Source organism: Arachis hypogaea, chromosome 19 (assembly GCF_003086295.3).
Source record: "Arachis hypogaea cultivar Tifrunner chromosome 19, arahy.Tifrunner.gnm2.J5K5, whole genome shotgun sequence".
NCBI lineage: Eukaryota > Viridiplantae > Streptophyta > Magnoliopsida > Fabales > Fabaceae > Arachis > Arachis hypogaea.
The window spans coordinates 3,916,517-3,936,868 of NC_092054.1; the positions used below are offsets into that span (position 1 = coordinate 3,916,517).

At 34.2% G+C, this 20,352-nt stretch overlaps 1 long non-coding RNA gene across 1 annotated transcript; it reads right to left on the minus strand.

Annotated features, from left to right (window-relative positions):
- Positions 1 to 286: 286 nt before the first annotated feature.
- On the minus strand, positions 287 to 1,014 carry LOC112778734 (uncharacterized). Its single transcript, XR_003190579.2, has 2 exons — positions 658 to 1,014; positions 287 to 561 (listed from the first exon to the last, which is right to left on the minus strand). It is a non-coding gene; the product is annotated as an uncharacterized lncRNA (long non-coding RNA).
- Between the last annotated feature and the right edge of the window lie 19,338 nt (positions 1,015 to 20,352).

The window sequence follows — 20,352 nt, forward strand, 5'->3', positions numbered from 1 at the left end:
TAAAAATATATATAATAATTAATAATTTCTCCAAAACTTTAATTAATTAATTAATTTAATTTCATCTTTGTACACATACAGTTCATGCTAATATCCAATTAAAACAATGGGAGAAACAAAGAGGTACTGAGCTATAGGATTGTTATCATAAATCTATTATAAGTTGCTATAATTTTTTTCACCATGGTCCATCTGAAAAGTGGAATATATATGGTTTGATGAGGATAGATTAATTAGACTATAGACACAAGCATATGGGATGTGATGCAGAAAATGGAATAAACAATTCAACACAAACTTTTTTTATTTATAAAATAAACCCCACGTCTGGGGGAATAAACAATTTTCTCATAAACCCATAAACAAGTTTCTTGGTAACAAAGTAGGAAAATTTTTGTCACGCCACTAAAATTTATACTACGTGTTGACAATGAAAGTGTGACAGTACACAGATGCATCAATCTCCTCATTTGGACCTGTGCAGGCTATAACTCACCCTTTCATCATACCAAACATCTTCACACCTCTTATCTCCAATCACTAGAGTTGTCATCAACACCCCTACATAATATCAACATATTTTATATTTCAATAGAACATGGAAAATGATTATATATTCCAATAAGGGAAAAAAAATTAAGAAAAGTAAAGATGAACCTGAAACCAAAAGAAGAAGAAACAATTTTTTTGCTATAGTTAATTTAGCCATCTTTCTATTATAAGTGCAGTGTGAGCAACTCCAAGGAAATGAAGGGGCTATATATAATTCGAAATTCGTTTTAATAAATAAAAAAATTTGAAAGTTTGTGTTTGATGTTAAACAAAATTTAGATATTAAATCAAAATTAAATTATTTAGTTCAAAACGATATTTCTATTATTTAATATTTGATATATACTTGTTAACTAGATTGGTGGTATATTAATAAAATTATTATAATTTCAAAATAATTAACTTTTTCTTAACTTATTAGAAATATTTTTCATTTTAAAAAAATTATTAGCCTATTTTCATTTCTTGCGGCAACTTGTTATTAATTGAAAATGATCATCATTAAGAATTTAGTTTTATATATATAGTGTTAAATATAGTCCAAACTCCAAACAGCATAAATATTTGTTAAGTCATTAATTTTTAAATAAGTATAATTCTTTCAAAAGTGACTTACATAATTTTGAAACATTAATAAAAATATGAGTGAGTTGGCATTATGAAAAGTCATAAAGTTAAGAGTAATCATCAAGTTATTGAGTGGAAGAAGATAATATTTTTGAAAGATTATTAAAAATAGAAATCGCTTGGTATTTATGAAAAGTTAATGAATGTATGTATTACGACTTGAAAAGTTAAAAATAATACTATAATTAAGTTAGTGGTGCCAAGTGAATGAGAAGTGATAATTAATTGAATACATATATGTTATTGAATCTTATCTTAAACGGATAAGTAATGTGAATTTTTCAAATGATATCATAACTTTGAAATAATGCTTCTAAATGTCTTTCAAATTTAACTATCTAATATATATTTTATATCAATAATTTATTTAATAATTAATTTTTTATGTATATGTACATGATTTCACATGATATATTGTAAAAATCGGATCGGACCAGTCGGTTCGACCGAAAAATTGGTGAACTGGACCCCTAATCGATCCGGTTGAGTGATATGACCGAATAAGAAAGAGAACCGTTGAGAACTAGGTTGAACCGGCCAGTTTTGATGAAAACCGAAAAACTGACGGTTTTTGGTTAACCGACCGGTTCGGAAGCGCTTTTTTTTTAATTCATTTTCCAAAACGACGTCGTTTTGGTTTATAAAAAAAAAAAAAAAGAAATCGTGTACGCACGTTACCCCCTCCCCCAAACCCCACTCCCAGCTTTCACTTTCCACTTTTCCCCTAACCCTAATCCCCTAACGGCTAACCCTCTCCGCCACCATCTCACCTCACTCTGTCACAGTCACTCACCCAGCCACCGCCGCCAGCCGTCCGTCGTCGTCTTTTTCGTCTCACCGCCGGTCTGAACTCCGAAGTCTGAAGGTGAAGGAACTAAGGAAGTAGGAACAGCCGAACAGGACAGACCCGCGGCTGTCTCTCATTGCCGGTGCCCTCGCCCTCGCCGTTGCCGCGCTCTTCTGCTCTGTCAAACAGGTTAGCTCCAGTTCTCTTCTGTAGTCTGTTCTGCACTTCTTGCTGTTACACAGTTACAGTGTTATGACTTATGAATAATGTTGTTCACTTGTTCTGCACTTCTCCTCTGTTCTCCAGCAACCTTAAACTGCACTTCTCCTATGTTATTCTATTATGTGTTGAAAACTTAAAATTTCTGGGATGAATATGCTTGTTGAAAGCTTGAATCTATGAAATATGAATTATGTTGTTTTGTTGATTTGTTCTGTGTTGAATATGCTTGTTGAAAACGTGAAAACTTGTTGTTTTGTTGATTTGTTCTGGGATGAATATGCTTGTTGACTAATGCTTGAAACCGAGGTGTTGAATATGCTTGTTGAATATGAATAATGTTAATCTAATGTTGTTCTGTTATGAATATGCTTGTGCTGTGAATATTTAAGATTGCTGTGAATAATGTAACTATTTAAGATTGCTGTGAATTTAACTATTTAAGCCTTTAAGGTTGCTGTCTTGTTGAATAGGGAATAGGAATTAAGGAATTTAGGATTGCTATTGTTTTATACTTTTGCTGTTTTGCTACTCCATAATCCATATTCTTTTAGAATGGCTTCTGCGAATATACCATCAGAAACACCATCTTCGCAAGAACAAGGATCAACTCCTGATGCATCAATCGGAACCCAAAAAAACAATAATAGAGCAAAAACCGATCCTGCATGGGGTCATTGTAAACAAGTTATGGAGTCTGGAAAAACAATTTTGCTATGCATATATTGTGAGAAGCTTATTAGGGGTGGAGGAATTCATCGGTTTAAGCTTCATTTGGCTGGAAAAGGAGGAGATATTGAGTCTTGTCGAAAGGTGCCAGCTGCAGTGAGACACCAATTCCATCAAAGCATTGAAAAGCTTCGAAGCAAGAAAAGAAAAACTCAAGAATAATATGCAGAAAGTTATAATGCTTGTGATGATGTTGAAAGAGAATTTGACGAGATCGAACGTAATGAGATGCAACAACAACAAAAATCCAGGGTTCCAGCACCTATCTCTAGAAAAGGAAAACAAGTCAAAGGTTTACAATCCTATTTTCCATCGGCAACAACACCCGGAGCTCAACCAACTATCAAAAGCGTTCTTCAAAGCAAAGAAATAGTGGAGAAGTGTGATATTGCTATTGTGAAATGGATGATGGATGCCTCTGTTTCATTTAATGCGGTTAACTCAGCTTATTATCAGCCAATGATTGATGCTATTGCCATTGTTGTCAAACTCTCGAGTTAACTCGTAAACTCGTACGAGTTTACGAGTTTAGGTAGTAGAATCGAGTTAACTCAGACACAAACTCGTTTTTGGGTAGACTCGGGTAGACTCGATAAACTCGCATAAACTCGGCCAAACTCGCGAGTTTACGGGCGAGTCAGCGAGTTTGCTTTGTTTGGCCTTTTTTCACAAAAACAGAGCCGTTTTGGGCCCCAAAAAAAGAGGGAAAAAGGGAGCAACATATGAACGTAACCCTAAACAGCTAAATCCCTCACTTTGCTCGCCGCACTCACTCAGTCACTCTCTTCTCCAAACCCTCTTCGTGGTTTGCCTGTCCCTCGCCGCCATTCGCCATTTGCCATTCTCCAAATAGCTCGTCACAATCTCTCTCTCTGCTTTTCTCTCATTCTCACTCTCTCATTCTGCTCTCTATTGACTCTGTTATGCATCAAAGCTCATGGATTCGTGGAGCCTCTGCCGTCGCCACGCTACCGTTGTTCGTTGCATTCTCTACCGGTTCGTCATGTCCTCTGCCTGTTAGTTGTGTACTCTGCCGCCGTTCGTTCTTGTCTGCTTGCACAGCACAGCAATGCCTGGTTCCTCAACTGAGCCTAGTCCATTCATTCATTCAGATTTAGATATGTTTAAAAAAAAAATAGTTACTGAATTGCTGCATGTTGTAGTTGTTACTTGTTAGTATTAGTTTAGTCTATTCTTAATTGCTACTTCTTGTAATTTGTAGTTGTTACTTGTTAGTGTTAGTTAATTGTTACTTGTTACTGAATCTGAATGTCTGAAACTCTGAAATCTCAAATTTGAATTTACCCACTTTGATAGTGGATAACTTTGCAACTGTTAGTGGATAACTATGTAATAACTGAAGGATTTGAATGTGTGTTCTAGAGTATTTGTTATAATTATAGTATTATGTAAATTTATTAAGTTTTTTTATATTGAAATTGTTGAGTTTTAATGCCTATATTTGAGTAAACATATATATTATACACGATATATATATTTTTTACAAAAAAAATATAACAGGTAAACTCATACGAGTTTACGAGTCGAGTCTACGAGTCGAGTCTAAGTCAGCTCCACGAGTTTACCTAGACTCGTGAGTTTGACAACCTTGGCTATTGCAAGCATGGGTGCAGGGTATAAAGGGCCAAATTATCCAAGAGTCCGTGGGTATTTGTTGAGTAAATTAGTTGAGGATGTGAGGAAAATGATTGATAGTTATCGTGAGATTTGGAAGCAAACTGGATGCACTATTATGGATGGACTGATTGTTGTAGGCGTACTTTGATTAATTTTTTAGTTTATTATCCTAAAGGAACTGTTTTTCTAAAGTCAGTTGATGCTTCTAATGTCTCAAAAACTGCTGAAACTTTGTTTAAGTTATTTTGGGATGTTGTATTGTTTGTTGGTCCTGAGAATGTTGTGCATATTGTAACGGACAATGCTACAAACTATGTTGCTGCGGGAAGGTTGTTGGAGGCTGAGTTTCCTAAATTGTATTGGTCCCCTTGTGCAGCTCATTGTGTTAATCTGATGTTTCAAGATATTGGGAAGTTGCAAGAAGTGAGTCAAACTGTGTCACAAGCTTCAATGATCACTAAGTATATCTATAATCATTGCTATCCACTGTTCTTGATGAGAAAGTTTACAGGTGGACGGGAAATACTTCGTCCAGCTCCAACTCGGTTTGCTACTAATTTCATTGCTTTGCAAAGTATTTTAGCTCAAAAGGATCCTTTGAGAGCTATGGTGACCTCTAAAGAATGGACAAGCTCAGCTTACTCCAAAGAAGCCAAAGCTAAGAAATTTGTGGATCAAGTCTTGGATTCTAAATTTTGGAGTCAATGCACTGATATTGTTAAGCTTACTGAGCCACTTGTTCGTGTTTTACGTATTGTGGATAGTGAAGACAGAGCTGCCATGGGTTTTCTTTATTCAGCTTATCATAAGGCTAGGGAAGAAATAGCGAAGAGGTTTCAGAAAAGAAAGAGGGTTGCTGATCCTTATTTGAAGATTTTAGATACCCGTTGGGATGCACAACTTAAGAAAAATCTTCATGCCGCTGGTTATTGGTTAAATCCAGCTTTTCGATTTAATGCTGAAGAATTTAAAAAGCACAAACAAACGATTTCTGGCTTGTTGGATGTCATTGAAAAATATGCTTATGATGATCCTGTACTGAATTATAAGCTAACAAGTGAGAAGAGGATCTTTAAGAATGCTGAGCAAGATTTTGGAAGACCCTCTGCAATACGTGAACGAACCACTGTTATGCCAAGTGAATTTCTTCATAAATTTGGTCTTTCACGATTGTGATGTATTTATTATGTGATATTTATGATTGTGTTAAATTATTTATCTGTTTTTTATGTTAAGATCAATGGTGGGAATCTTATGGTAGTGGAGCACCAAATTTGCAAAAGTTGGCTATTCGTATTTTAAGCCAAACTTGTAGCTCTTCAGGTTGTGAGCGTAACTGGAGTATTTTTGAACATATTCACTCAAAGAAGAGGAATCGGTTAGAGCATCAAAAACTTAATGATCTTGTTTATGTTCATTACAACTTAAGGTTACAACAAATGTAATTTCTTGATTGTTTTAAGTTGAAAGCATTATTTTAAAATCTTAATCATCACATGAGTAACGAAATATATTAATAACATAGGAACCAAATGAGAAACTAAGTTTATGATCCAATTTGTCTTGATGCATTTGAGGATCATTCGGAATGGATACTGGAAGATTCACCACCATTTTTAACTCCTGAAGAAGTTGATGCTTTACGAAATGATCTTGCAGATATGTCTCTTCAATCACCTTTAGATGATTTAGGTATGCTTTTATTTATTTATGAATTATGATCAACTATGATTTTCGTATGCCTTATAACATGTTTTATATTATTTTTTTATCTTGATTTGTGAAACATTATCTATAATGCTAGATCAATTGAATTTGGAAGATGATCGGGATGATGATGGAGCTAATAATTCTGTGGAAAATGCAAATCAAAATGAAACCAATCAGGATGTAGCCCCACATTTGTCAGATGAAGAATAACTTGCCGACTTCGAAATCACTCCTTGGATTTAGTTTATGAATTGTTATCCTTATTGTGTTTAATTAAGATACTAATGTACTAGTACTAACTAATTTCATGTTTATCTTTGTATTAGTTATATTTAAACTTTGAAACTTGGTTGTTTTTAAAATGTTGGGGAAGAACTAAAGATATGTATTTTGAATTTATTAAGTTTATGACTATTTTTAGTATTTTATATTTTTTATTTACGTAAAACCGATTTTATCGGTTCAACCAGCGGTTTATCGATTGAACCAATAAATCAGTGAACCAGTAACCTGACCGGTTCGATCACCGGTTCGGTTCTTACAACTATACGTACTAACAAAATAGAAAATGACATTAGACAAAAAGATTTGGTAATAAAGTACTTTTTGAACACCAAAATTCAGCCTTTAATAAACTATGAAAAAGTATTTTAGAAAAGAGAAATTCTCCACATACAAGCGTTTTCCCATACAAGTCATTTATTTCTTCTTCTTTTTCTTTCTCCATGCCTCCTATTTTTCTTCTCATTCTTCTTCTTCTTCTTCTTCTTCTTCTTCTTCTTCTTCTTCTTCTTCTTCTTCTTCTTCTTCTTCTTCTTCTTCTTCTTCTTCATTTTTTAAGTGTTTCATCTTTATCGTCGTGTTTCTCCTCGTTCTTCTTGACTGCACATTTTTCATCTTCTTCCTCCTCATCTTCTACACCTTCTTCTTCTTCTTGCTGCACGTTCTTCTTCCTCTCCCTCTTCTTCTTTTTCTTTTCTTTTGTTTCTTGCCTCCTCTTTCTCCTTCTTCATTTACGTGCTTTTCTCTCTGTTTTCTTTCTTCGTTATTCTCGATTTCCATTGTTTTTTGACATCAAGCTCTGAAATCATTTTTGAAGAAAAAGAAGCAGTAGAAGATGAGGAGGAGAAAGAGAAAGAGTTCTAAACTATACATAAGGTGTACTTCAACGAATTTTGGGTGTATTTCTTAAATTCTTTGGGTGTATTTTCGTAATCCTTTGGGTGTATTTCTGTAATCCTTTGGGTGTATTTCTATAATCGTTTGAGTGAATTCCTGTAACCGTTTGGGTGTATTTCTATAATTCTTTGGGTGTATTTCTGTAATTGTTTGGGTGTATTTCTGTAATCGTTTGGGTGTATTTCTGAAGTTCCATTATCTTCAAAATGATTTCAAAGCTTGATTTCAGAAACCATAAAAATCGAAAAAAAAAAACGAAGCAAGAATACCAGTGATAAACGCAGATAAAACAACGAATGAAAAGGCAAAGAGAGAACGCACGAAGAAGATCAAATTTGGCAAGAAACTCGTTTTCATGGAGGAAGAAGAAGAAGAGTAGGAGAAGAAGAAGGAGAAGAAGAAGGAAGAGGAGGAGGAGAAGGAGGAACGCAAAGCATGCCATGGAAATCGTATATGGATCAGCGTGCTTTTTGTTAAGTTTTTCCCAACTTGTATGACTTGTAAACCAAATGACTTGTATGTGTAGCACTCCTCAAGTAGCTCCTTGTAATGGTAACAAGCAAGAAGCAGCAAACTATTTGTACGGAGTTGTAGGAGATAACATTAGGGAACTGAAGGGGCTGTTTGCTGAGGATGTAATTGAAGGGTATAGTGATGAAGAACTCATTTGGTTGCTGTTTGAGGATGGATGTTCTTTGCTCGCTCTATTACATGGACCATTAATTCTCGCTGCTCTTGAAATATTGTTGTTTTGTCAATTTTTAGCAAATTGATGGTGGTTCGATATCTAGTGGTTTGGGAGCGAAACTTACTCCTGTTTGCAGGTACCAGTTTTTTAGAAGTGCATCAAAGTGTCTTCGATTAGATGGGATTTGGAAATAAAGACAAATTAAATTATGTAATTTAAGATAAAAGATGATAAAATAAAGTTTTTGAAAAGAAAGTATTAACTGAAAACGAAGAAGATACGTTAAAATTAAACAAAGCAATAAAATACCTTCAACTGAGTCAAAGAGCTTAAACATAAAAAGTAAAGGTACTGAAATGTAAATTGAACATGAAAATTAAAGATTGCTTAAAAGATAAATTTACTTGAAAAATAGAGTTTACAGAAAAATGTAAATGAAAAATTAAAAACATAGAAGGAACCCTACAGAAATTGAACTCGAATGCAGACTCAGAAATTCTCTGGAGATGTGAATGTGCTTGAGTGTATTTCTAAAACGAAGTTCCAACCCTAATTTCCTAAGGCTTCCCAGTATTTATAATCTACCTTTGGTAATCGACAATTGGTGCACGGATTGTGAATCACACCTTTCACAACTCGTACCACTAACCAGCAAGTGCACTGGGGTCGTCCAAGTAATACCTTACGTGAGTAAGGGTCGAATCCCACGGAGATTGTTGGTTTGAAGCAATCTATGGTTATCTTGTAAATCTTAGTCAGGAAGTCAATTATGTTTATCAGTTGAATTGCAAATAAACAATAGAGCATGGATTAAAGGTTACTTGTTATGCAGTAATGGAGAATATGTTGGAGTTTTGGAGATACTTTGTCTTCTGAATCTCTGCTTTCCTCTGTCTTCTTGTTCACGCACACACGTCCTCCTATGGCAAGCTGTGTGTTGGTGGATCACCGTTGTCAATGGCTACCTTCCATCCTTCCAGTGAAAACTACGCTCACGCGCTTTGTCACAGCACGGCTAATCACCGGTTGGTTCTCGATCCGGTTGGAATAGGATTTACTATCCTTTTGCGTCTGTCACTAACGCCCAGCCTTCAGGAGTTTGAGGCTCGTCACAGTCATTCAATCCTTGAATCCTACTTGGAATACCACAGACAAGGTTTAGACTTTTCGGATTCTCATGAATGCTACCATCAATTCTAGCTTATACCACGAAGATTCTGATTAAGAGATCTAAGAGATACTCATTCAATCTGATATAGAATGGAGGTGGTTGTCAGGCACACGTTCATGGGTTGAGAATGGTGATGAGTGTCACGAATCATCACCTTCATCACAGTTAAGCGCGAATGAACATCTAGATAGGAATAAGCGTGTTTGAATAGAAAACAGAAATACTTGCATTAATCCATCGAGACACAGCAGAGCTCCTCACCCCCAACAATGGAGTTTAGAGACTCATGCCGTCAAAGAGTACAAAGTTTAGATCTAAAATGTCCTGAGATACAAAATAAGTCTCTAAAAGTTGTTTAAATACTAAACTAGTAGCCTAGGTTTACAACAAATGAGTAAACTATGATGGATGATGCAGAGGTCCACTTCTGGGGCCCACTTGGTGTGTGCTGGGGCTAAGAATTAAGCAATCCACGTGCAAAGGCCATTTGTGGAGTTGAACGCCAGTTTTTGTGCCAGTTTGGGCGTTCAACTCCAGCTTTTGATCCTTTTCTGGCGCTGGATGTCAGAATTGGGCAGAGAACTGGCGTTGAACGCCAGTTTACGTCGTCTATTCTTGTGCAAAGTATGGACTATTATATATTGGTGGAAAGCCCTAGATGTCTACTTTCCAACTCAATTGGAAGCATGCCATTTCGAGTTCTGTAGCTCCAGAAAATCCACTTTGAGTGCAGGGAGGTCAGAATCCAACAACATCAGCAGTCCTTTTTCAGCTTGAATAAGATTTTTGCTCAGCTCCTTCAATTTCAGCCAAAAAAATATCTGAAATTACAGAAAAACACACAACTCATAGTAAAGTCCAGAAATATGAATTTTTCCTAAAAACTAATGAAAATAGACTAAAAACTAACTAAAACATACTAAAAACTATATGAAATTAACCCCAAAAAGCGTATAAAATATCCGCTCATCAACAATTAATTACAATTAATTACAATTAACTATAAATTTAAAATTTCAAATGCTTTCTCCTTGGTAACTGTTCCCGCCTTTTGATTGTCCATATTTCCAATAATTTCCTCGCGTGATGAAAAAACCTTAACTTCTTCACTACTATAACTACTCGTTCAGATATTGCATTCGATTTGACTCGCTCAATTTATCATGAAGCCTCAAAATCAAATCCGTCTTAAGAACCTCCATCTAACGCTTACACATGTATCACTGCTTATGTTTTAGACCACTTTATCGATTTGAACAATTCACCTTTATCGAAAATATTTTTCCGATCAACAATGGTATACCATACATCCTAAAAAATAGTTATGGCATTTAATAATAAGAGTCTGTGTAATGTGAGTGTGACCCACGGATCATTGGTTTGCATCTAAATTTCTTAGACAAAAAAAAGTGTGTACCGCAAAATGCTTTCTATTATTTGTTTGTAAAATTTCTATAATACTCTTATTCTCTTTTTTTTTTCAAATCAAACCCTAACCCTCTTGTAACACACTCACTCACCTCTCACTGCTGCACACACCCTCACTCCCATCACACCCTCTTTCTCACAGCACACACCCACGAGCTGAGAAAAGAAAGAAAAGAAAGATGGAGATCGAGAGAGTGAGGGAGACGAGGAGAGAAGGAAGAAGATGAGGGAGAGGGCTACCGCATCGGCGTCGTGCCTCACTGTCGTCCAACTTGCCGTCGCGACGCCACCGCACCTGTCTCGCCCAGCCGTATTTAGTTCGCTGTCGCGCCGCCTTGCCGTCGTCGATATTTGACAGGATCCACCAGTCCGTCGATATTTGACAGAAAAAGGCATCTTTTGGATAAGTTTTGTTCAAGTCTGTGTAGTCGACGTACATTCACCATTTGTCGTTTGCCTTCTTTACCAACACAATATTGGCCGGCCAAGTAGTGTAAGGTAGTTCCCGAATGAAACCGGTCTCGAGCAAGCTTGTGACTTTCTTCCTAACTTCGCCTATTCAATTAGCGGACATCTTTCTTCTCTTCTGGGCTACCGGCTTGGCTTTGGGATTTACGACTAGTCGGTAAGACATCAGGTCTGAATTTATTCCTGGTATGTCGGCAGGAGTGAAAGAAAAAAAAAATCTTTGTTTTTTTCAAAAGTTCCGCGAGTTCGCCTTTAAGGTTAAAAGGCAGGTTCTTGTTGATGAAGGTGAACTCGCCCTCGATTTGTCCTATTTGTAGTTTTTAAAAACAGTTTTTTTTTTTTTAACCAAAGATAGGAGACTCGAACCCGCAACCTCTTAATTGAGTATGGGGAGACTATGCCATTCGAACTATTACTCATTGGTAGTTTTTAAAAAACAGTTTATAAATAAGTTATTTTGTATTTAAATTTTTATTATAAAAGTACTTGTTTTAAAGTTATTTTAATAAATAAGAATGATAAAATAATTTTTTGAAAATGACAAAATTTAAATTTTTTTATTTTTTCAAAATTTTTAAACAATTTTTTGAAAGTTAAAGATATATTTAAAAAATTATACTAAATAATATTACCGTAATTTTTTATAAGTTAAAAATCTAAAAAATATCTTTTAAAGTTTTTCAAACGAAGTCTAATTCTTATTGATTTAAGACATGATAATTTCATTAAATTAAGGTAACCCAAAATTAAAAGATAAGCACAAAGACAATAATTCTTTCTTTTGACTGGGCAGGACAATAATTGAAGGCAAGTATTGCGGAATGAAGGAACTCATTAAATAAAGCATATGAGCAAATAACAATAATATTTAAAAAAACAATAAAAACTAATTTAGATAGTCAAAATTATCTTATTTAATTTTATTAATGATTATTAAATAAAATAATTATGTAATTTTAAATATAATAAATATATATTTATAAATATTATACGTATAAAATTATAAATATTATATTATATAAAATAATTTTAAATATTATCTCTTTAGTATTATCGAATAAATAAATGATAGAAAAAATGATCCACTAATTTTGTTGTAGTTTTCTTTCAACCTTGTCTGCATTTTATTTGCATTACAAGCCAGTTAACAATTCATTTGTAGTTTATCTATATTCATGCTATTTGAGTCTATTTACAAGTTCAAGTTAGCTTCTAAATTTTTGGCAATTCGAACTTAAATTTCAATATTAGATTCAATTGTTAATTAGACAAGAGCAAAAAAAAAAATATATTAAATTTGTTAATCAAGTTTAAATTTAGTGAGACTCAACATCTTATCTAATTAGAGGTATTAATGTATATTAGTCAATTATAAAAGAGAAGTGTAATCATGCTAATAACATGAGTCTTATTTATCCTTGTTTTAATCCTATAACATACATTGAAAAGAAGGTTATTCTCATAGTGAAATTTCTACGTGTCCTTTACCAGATTTATTCTCAATTTCTATTATATGTATTCATCCACCAAAATTTGAATGCCTTCAATCATCATGACTCTTATATTACACTCCTACATCAAACTAATTTCGTTACACCACACTTTTCATGACCGTAACCAATTTTTTTACCCCCCTTTCTCAGTTTGCTTTACAATTTACATGTACACACATTCCTAAAATTTTAAATTTTAAATTTTGAATACAAAATTAAAATTAAAAAAAGTGTTTCTCTCCTTTGTTTGTTTCCAATTTTATCTCTTCCTCCTCTTCTTCGGTTCTTCTACTTCTTCATCATCAGTTTCTCTTCTTTTTTTCTCCTCCTTTTACTGATTCTATTTTTGTATAATCTTCTTCTTCTTTAGTAGTTTTTATTCATCATCTTCTTCTTCTTCTAATTCTTACTGTTCCTAATTTAAGTCAGAGTTGGAGATTATAGAGTTAGTGTACGCACTAAGACAGAGAATGTCACTGTACCTCATGGCTCCAACCTTTAGGGGAGTCATCGCGGTGGAGGCAACGCTATCGCTGGTGGTAGGGTTGCGGCGGTGGATGAGATGGCGACTGCTACGGTGGTGGACCATGCTATGTCGGTGGTGGTCGCAGTGGGTGCGGTGGAGTTTGTGGTGATCTTCAATGCTGTAGGGATGGATACGGAGGAGGAATCAGCGAAAGAGAACAGATCGCTGGAAGGTACTGAGTCACCTCCACAAAGAGCACATGCAATGAGACTATGAAAGCAGAGAGCACAACAACCATATAATAATTTTATATTTGTCTTTATCTTTCTGTCCGTAAAGACTAGATTTGCAACCAGACAAGGATTCATCTTCATTTTCAAGACGTTCCTCATTTTCAAGATGTTCCTAATGTCCGTCCTTTTAATTTTGACTAAATCTATATGTAATTTGATATTGAAATTTGAATTTTAAATATGCACAACCTTATCAAGCATTCAAACTATCTCTCAAATAATCAAATTTTAATTTTCTCCTTACCATAACTCTCTTTCTTTCTCTATCTTCTCTCATGTCTTTCTTCTCCTAGATCTATATATCTCTCTTGCATCATTTTTTTTCTTTTTATTTTTGTTATCTCTGTGTTCTCTTTGTCAAACGGAGATTTCTTGATGGTGACATGCATTATGGTATTGTGTTTGTTGCGGGAAAGTAGAGGGAAGAAGTAGAGACACGACAAGGAGGAGCGAGAGATGCATACTGGCATCAACAACAATGGGCATGCAGTTTGGTGAGGCTGAGATTATTCGGATGGCAATAGACAGAACGGAAGAGAAGTCATAGTTGCAGCACCAGAAGTGGCCATCAACGGTCTTGGTGCGATGATGCTGTATTCTCTGCTTATGTAAGTAGTCGTCTTCTTCAAATGAACGTATACGATTTTTAATTTTGATATACCTACTCATACTCCTCTTTGTTCAGTTACAGATTTATAATGGTTTGCGATGATGAGCTATGTGTGTTCCTTATTATTTGATCTGATGTATATGTTCTAATTTTGGTAAGAATTGAAATGATGATGTTGTTGTTGTGCAGAGGCGTCTTTGCTTGGTGTGGAGCTTTTGATGCAGTAAATCCATAACCTCATTGTTGTTGTCGGGATTCTATTTGTAATTCGCCAAAAGGTCTTAATCTCTTTCCCTCTTATCTTCAATTTGCATCCAATGTACAAACCAAATGAGATTGTTAAGTAATGCAGCATGAACTAATCATTTTTCCTTTAGTTTTTGATGTCCTGGCTTTTGTATTTTCAGAGTATATATTCATTTTCATCATCCTCATAGATCATATTTTTCAATTTTTTTCTTTTCATCACTCCATTAATGGAGCAGAGTACGTGAAGGCAAAATCAAATTGGCTACTAGAAATTCGTGGGCAACCCCGGCAAGAAGGTTTAGCTTTCGGATTCCAAGATCCAGCAGCTCTGCTTGATTTCCAGAGACATTTTCTTGCAAGTTGCAACAGCCAGATTTATGGGATTTCCAATCTTTCTGTCACAGCCCAAAATGAGCCATGACCGGCGCTCAGGAAAATAGTCCCTTAGCAAGCCTAAACCGACTCAATTATAAGTTGAATAAGAAAGTTATAAATATTTTACAAATTCTAAAATAAATAGTTATATATATTTTTAACAAAAATAAAATAATTACAAATGGTTGGATCCTGCCTGTGACATATGGAACATATACATCTAGGAACTCCACAAAGAATACGTACTCGCTGCATATTGTTACTCTTGAATAAAAAGTCTCACATAGTCAAGTATTTGTTCCTGAAAAATGTTTTAAAAAAAAAAGGATGAGTTTTACAACTCAGTGACTAGACAATACATTTATAATCGACATGAGACCATATAAACATTATTATCAAAGTAACTTTAATTAGAAAATAATAGTTAATAATAATAAGTGAATCAATAAGGGAGTTCTCATACAGAAATCAAATCAAAAGTCTACACATGGGCGGCTCCACCTCTATGGGTAGCCCTTTCCTCTTGTGTGTCCTAACAGAATAACAGATCTAACGTGTGGCCTACACGTTAGGCTAGCAACACCCCTCCTAGCTGGAGTCTGAGTCAGATGCATCTAAGTTAACGTCATAACCGCCGTTAACTACGGTTTTCTAATACGAGCCTCCCAAACCAATTCAAAACATATAGTTTCAAATACAATAAATCTTTAATCTCTCAAATATATAACGTATCGAATCAAATCAATCAGATAATACTTTCATATCAGAAATATTTTCACATCATACTTTTTCAATCATAGAAACATATTTCATAATTTCTAAGTGAGTACCAACAAATACTTTAATACTTCAAAAGCATATATGCAAATAAAATCAATATTCTAAAATAATATAAAATTTTATCAAACATATATATAGTCTCATGTAAAAATTCCTAATATATGAACTTCATAAGAAGAATTATTCAGCTATAATAAATCAAGTATTATAATCAAATCAAAGTTCTTCAATAATAGTTTTATAAATATAATTGAAAACTCATAATAGCATAAACCAAAAGCTTAAAGGTTATAAATGTAAAGCCTACTCACAGCATGGTCCTAACGGACCGAAGAGACCAAACCCAGAGTGCGTCTCACGACAGCGACAATGACCACAACACCAGGTAGTCATTTCAAATCGAATACAGAGACAAAGGCAGATAAAATTCTGGAAGATCCAAAACAGAACAAAGACAAAAATAAATCAAAACAAGGACAAGGTAGAAAAATGAATTAGTGGTAGAGATAAGGTGAAAACAGGACAGACTAAGGGAAGAAGTTAGACCAGAACAGTGGCAAGGTAGTGTTGCCGGTAAGTTTGGAAGCTCCGGCGTGTTTTCCTGGCGACTAGAGGCATGGCGACGAGTCTCCTTCTCCTTCGGTGAGTTCCTCCTTCCCCCTCTGTTCGTGTATGGTGATGTTTCTCTTTCTGCGAACTCTCTCGTTCTCTCTCTCCCGCTAGAGCTCCTCTTCCCGAAAACCCAACAGTGGCAGCGGCGGTGCAGCAGCTTGGCGATGGGGTCTCCATCGGCAAAGACGGATCTGATGACGATGAGACTGACCGCGCCCCTCTTCCTCGCGGGTCCTCCTCCTTCTCGGCGACCATGATGGCGGCACTGCAAAACGCTAATGGCAGCGACACTCCTCCAGCTTTCTTCAACTCGCAGACTCCCTCTTTCTCTAGGGTTGACGTCGATGGCGACTTGGCAGCAGCAGAACTTCGGCGGCGAGGCGTGGAGGCAGCAGCCCCTTCTACCGTTCTCTCTTTTTTTTTTTTTCTGCGTAGGTGTATTTGTGTATGGTGTGAGTTTTGAAAAGAAGGGGTTGTGATTAATGAGGAAGAGTGGAAGTTGTTCAGTAATTTAGGGTTAGGGTTGGGTAGGAGGAATAAGGGTAATGTAGGAATTTTGATAAAATTAAAGGGTAGGATAGTAATAATAGAAAAAAGAAGCTTGGGACATTACATCCTACCCTCCTTATAAAAATTTTCGCCCTCGAAAATTGATACAGTGTACAAAAGAAGGTAACCAAAGTCAACGACAAAATTTTTTTTTTTTTAAAGATTTAAGAGAATGTTTCAAAACACAATCAGGTAAGATATCCATCAACAATGGATGCAACTAAGAGAGAATCATTTCACAATCTCAAAGAAAAGATATGAGACAAACATTTCAAGCATAAATACTATCACGTCAACAAGTTTAAATTGAAACAAAAGATGCAAAATTTATGAATTAGAGTAATAGGGATCAGGGGCAAATGTTTTTCTATCAAGAATCTTAGAGGATACCTAAGTACACAACCAAGCAAGGATATGTATAAGCAGAAAGACAAAATCAACAACAGAGAAAGCAAGCAAAACATAAATTAAAATAAGACAACACATTCTGGAATAGGCGACTTAACAGTAACTATCACAAAATTAGTATGCTTCTTTTCCCTTTCTTTAGAAACCTTCGACTAAGTACCTATAGATTATTATCATGACCTTGGATATTAAGTAACCATGTCATTAATAGATAGATTATGTAAAACATGACGAAAGAATATAAGCAATCATCTCATTATCCTCTAAGCCAACATTTACATGTACATCTATTTTATTTTCATTGTAAAATACACTCAAATATTTTCATATGATCACATAAAGCCCATATAAGATAAATGAAATAAAACTAAAATTTGACGTGATTGCAATTAACTTAAACTAACATTAGTTATAATAATAAATATACTCAAAAACATTTGATGATAGTATAGAAAATCTATTTCTTAAATTCCATATCCAACATAATCACCAAAGCAACATTGGCAGCCCAATCTCAAATTTGTTTTTAAAATATCAAATGATTTCGAAATTGTACAAGTTTTATGCCCAAACGACCGTCTCAGAATAAGCTTTCTAAAAAACTAAAAATCATACTTTTTTGCTTACTCTAACTTCAGGAATAGAAGCAAAACCATGACTGGTCTGCAGTGCCTTAAAAACCAGAAAACAGCAGCAGCCTGTGATATTCAAAATTCATTATAAAATCCAAATTAAATCCAATGACCTTAAAAATTAACATGATTCAACTTCACTCATCCAGGTTTTTTTTCCAATTGGTTCCAAGTCAATATCATTTTTAATAAAGGAGTTATGTAACTCGGAAGTTGAGTAGTTTTCTGCAGAATTCTGTCTAAAAAGCCAATGAATATATCCTCTTCCAAGTCCCATAACTCACTCATTAAAACATGGAAAACCCTGAAATTTAAATTATATATACTAAACATACTCAACTTTCACCTCCAATTAATTGCATCTCAATATCACTTCAGAATTAAAAATTATAAAGTCTCAAAGTTACTGACTTAGAAAACAGAACCTGATTTTTTTTACTGCATAATGTATCTTATTTCAAAAATCTATATCTTTAAAACCACAACTCCACAAATTCTGAATTTTTTTATGAAATTGAATTGATAAGACTAAAGTTTCATTTAAAATTGGTTTCATTTCAAAATTCAAACTGGAGAATTTCCAGTAGAGGAAATAAGCTGCTGTTGTGTTAAGCATTCTGCGGAAAAATCAGGTTTGACATCCATAATTCAAAAATTTACCATAAATCATAAACTTAATGAAAAAGTCTTAAATTCATCAGTCCAGCTCCCTATATTCCCAAGCTTAATCCAGACTTGGTCCTATACAATTCCGATCATCACAGAATTAGTTATAGATTTTCAAAGTTTCTAGCTTCATTTAAAAAAATGCAGAAAACCAGGTTTCACGATTTAACTTTAAAAAATCATAACTAATGTTCCAGTTATACGAAACCTTCAAAATTAAATCTTAACAATTTTACTTATTCTACTTTACTTGGATTTTAATCTCGTATCATTTCAATCACTATTGAGTAACTGGTTCACTTTCCAAATTTGCCGTTGAATTCAAAATTCAGATTTCCAACAAGTTAGTTCAACTTTTCAAAATTCAGCTCTCCAACTATCCTCTAAACCCAACTCCAATCAATTTACCAACTAAGTCCGTTACAATAACCAGTTCAACAGTAATCAACCAATATAATCCATCAGGATTCAACAATCACAGCAATTATTGGTCAAATAATTCACAATTCGCATAATCAATCCATATCACTAATTAATAATTCCAATCACACATCACAAGCACAATTCAGCATTCATATCATCAATTAATCACTCACAACAATTAAAGCTATTTGCAATTTACTCAATAAATCTTGTGGACATTCTTAAATTAAAATTGTTTAATTAAACCCCCTACATATGCAACAATTCAAGGTTTAAACCATAACATGGTTAACTTGCACAAGGTAAAGTAACTTCAAGCAAAAATGCTTTTTTGGATCATAAATTTGGAACTAAGAAACAGCTGAAAATCAGTAAACGGATTAGGAACTTGTGAGTAAAGGGTCTTCAATGAAAATCCAAACAAGCAAAGCATTGCAGAAGTGCAAGGGTAAAACTTGCATTGATTAAAAGTTTAAAACAAAGGTCTATAAAGGAAGGAAGCTTGAACATTCAAAGCACTTTCCCATACAATAAATAATGTTACAGTATTAAAAAAAATCAAACAAATAAAATACACAAAAAGAGAGAACTAACCAACAAGTATATATTCAAAACTTTTGAAAGGTATTGAAAATAATGCTCAACTCGGGTGTTGAAAAACAACAAAGAATCTTAGATTTCAGAACATGATTGAAAAACAAATGAAGGAGGAAAGAAAGACCCTTCTTCAGAATTCAATGCAATATTCAGTACACAATAAACTAAATTGGTTTGAGTTGTTTTTCACAACAAGGTAAGGGTATTAATCCAAAGCAGCATCAACCAGTAGGAAAACGAAAAAGGAAAAGAAAAAAAAGAAATCATGGGTTTTGAAAAAGTGATTACTACATAGAAATTTCTATTCACAAAATTCATGCCCCCTAATTTGCGTGCTATTTTGAGTCATTTTACCATGAGAAATATGAAGTGTGTAACTGAGCAGATAATACTTTAATCTCTCAAATATATAAGGTATCGAATCAAATCAATCAGATAATACTTTCTTATCAGAAATATTTTCACATCATACTTTTTCAATCATAGAAACATATTTCATAATTTCTAAGTGAGTACCAACAAATACTTTAATACTTCAAAAGCATATATACAAATAAAATCAATATTCTAAAATAATATAAAATTTTATCAAACATATATATAGTCTCATGTAAAAATTCCTAATATATGAATTTCATAAGAAGAATTATTCAGCTATAATAAATCAAGTATTATAATCAAATCAAAGTTCTTCAATAATAGTTTTATAAATATAATTGAAAACTCATAATAGCATAAACCAAAAGCTTAAAGGTTATAAATGTAAAGCCTACTCACAGCATGGTCCTAACGGACCGAAGAGACCAAACCCAGAGTGCGTCTCACGACAGCGACAATGACCACAACACCAGGTAGTCATTTCAAATCGAATACAGAGACAAAGGCAGATAAAATTCTGGAAGATCCAAAACAGAACAAAGACAAAAATAAATCAAAACAAGGACAAGGTAGAAAAATGAATTAGTGGCAGAGAGAAGGTGAAAACAGGACAGACTAAGGGAAG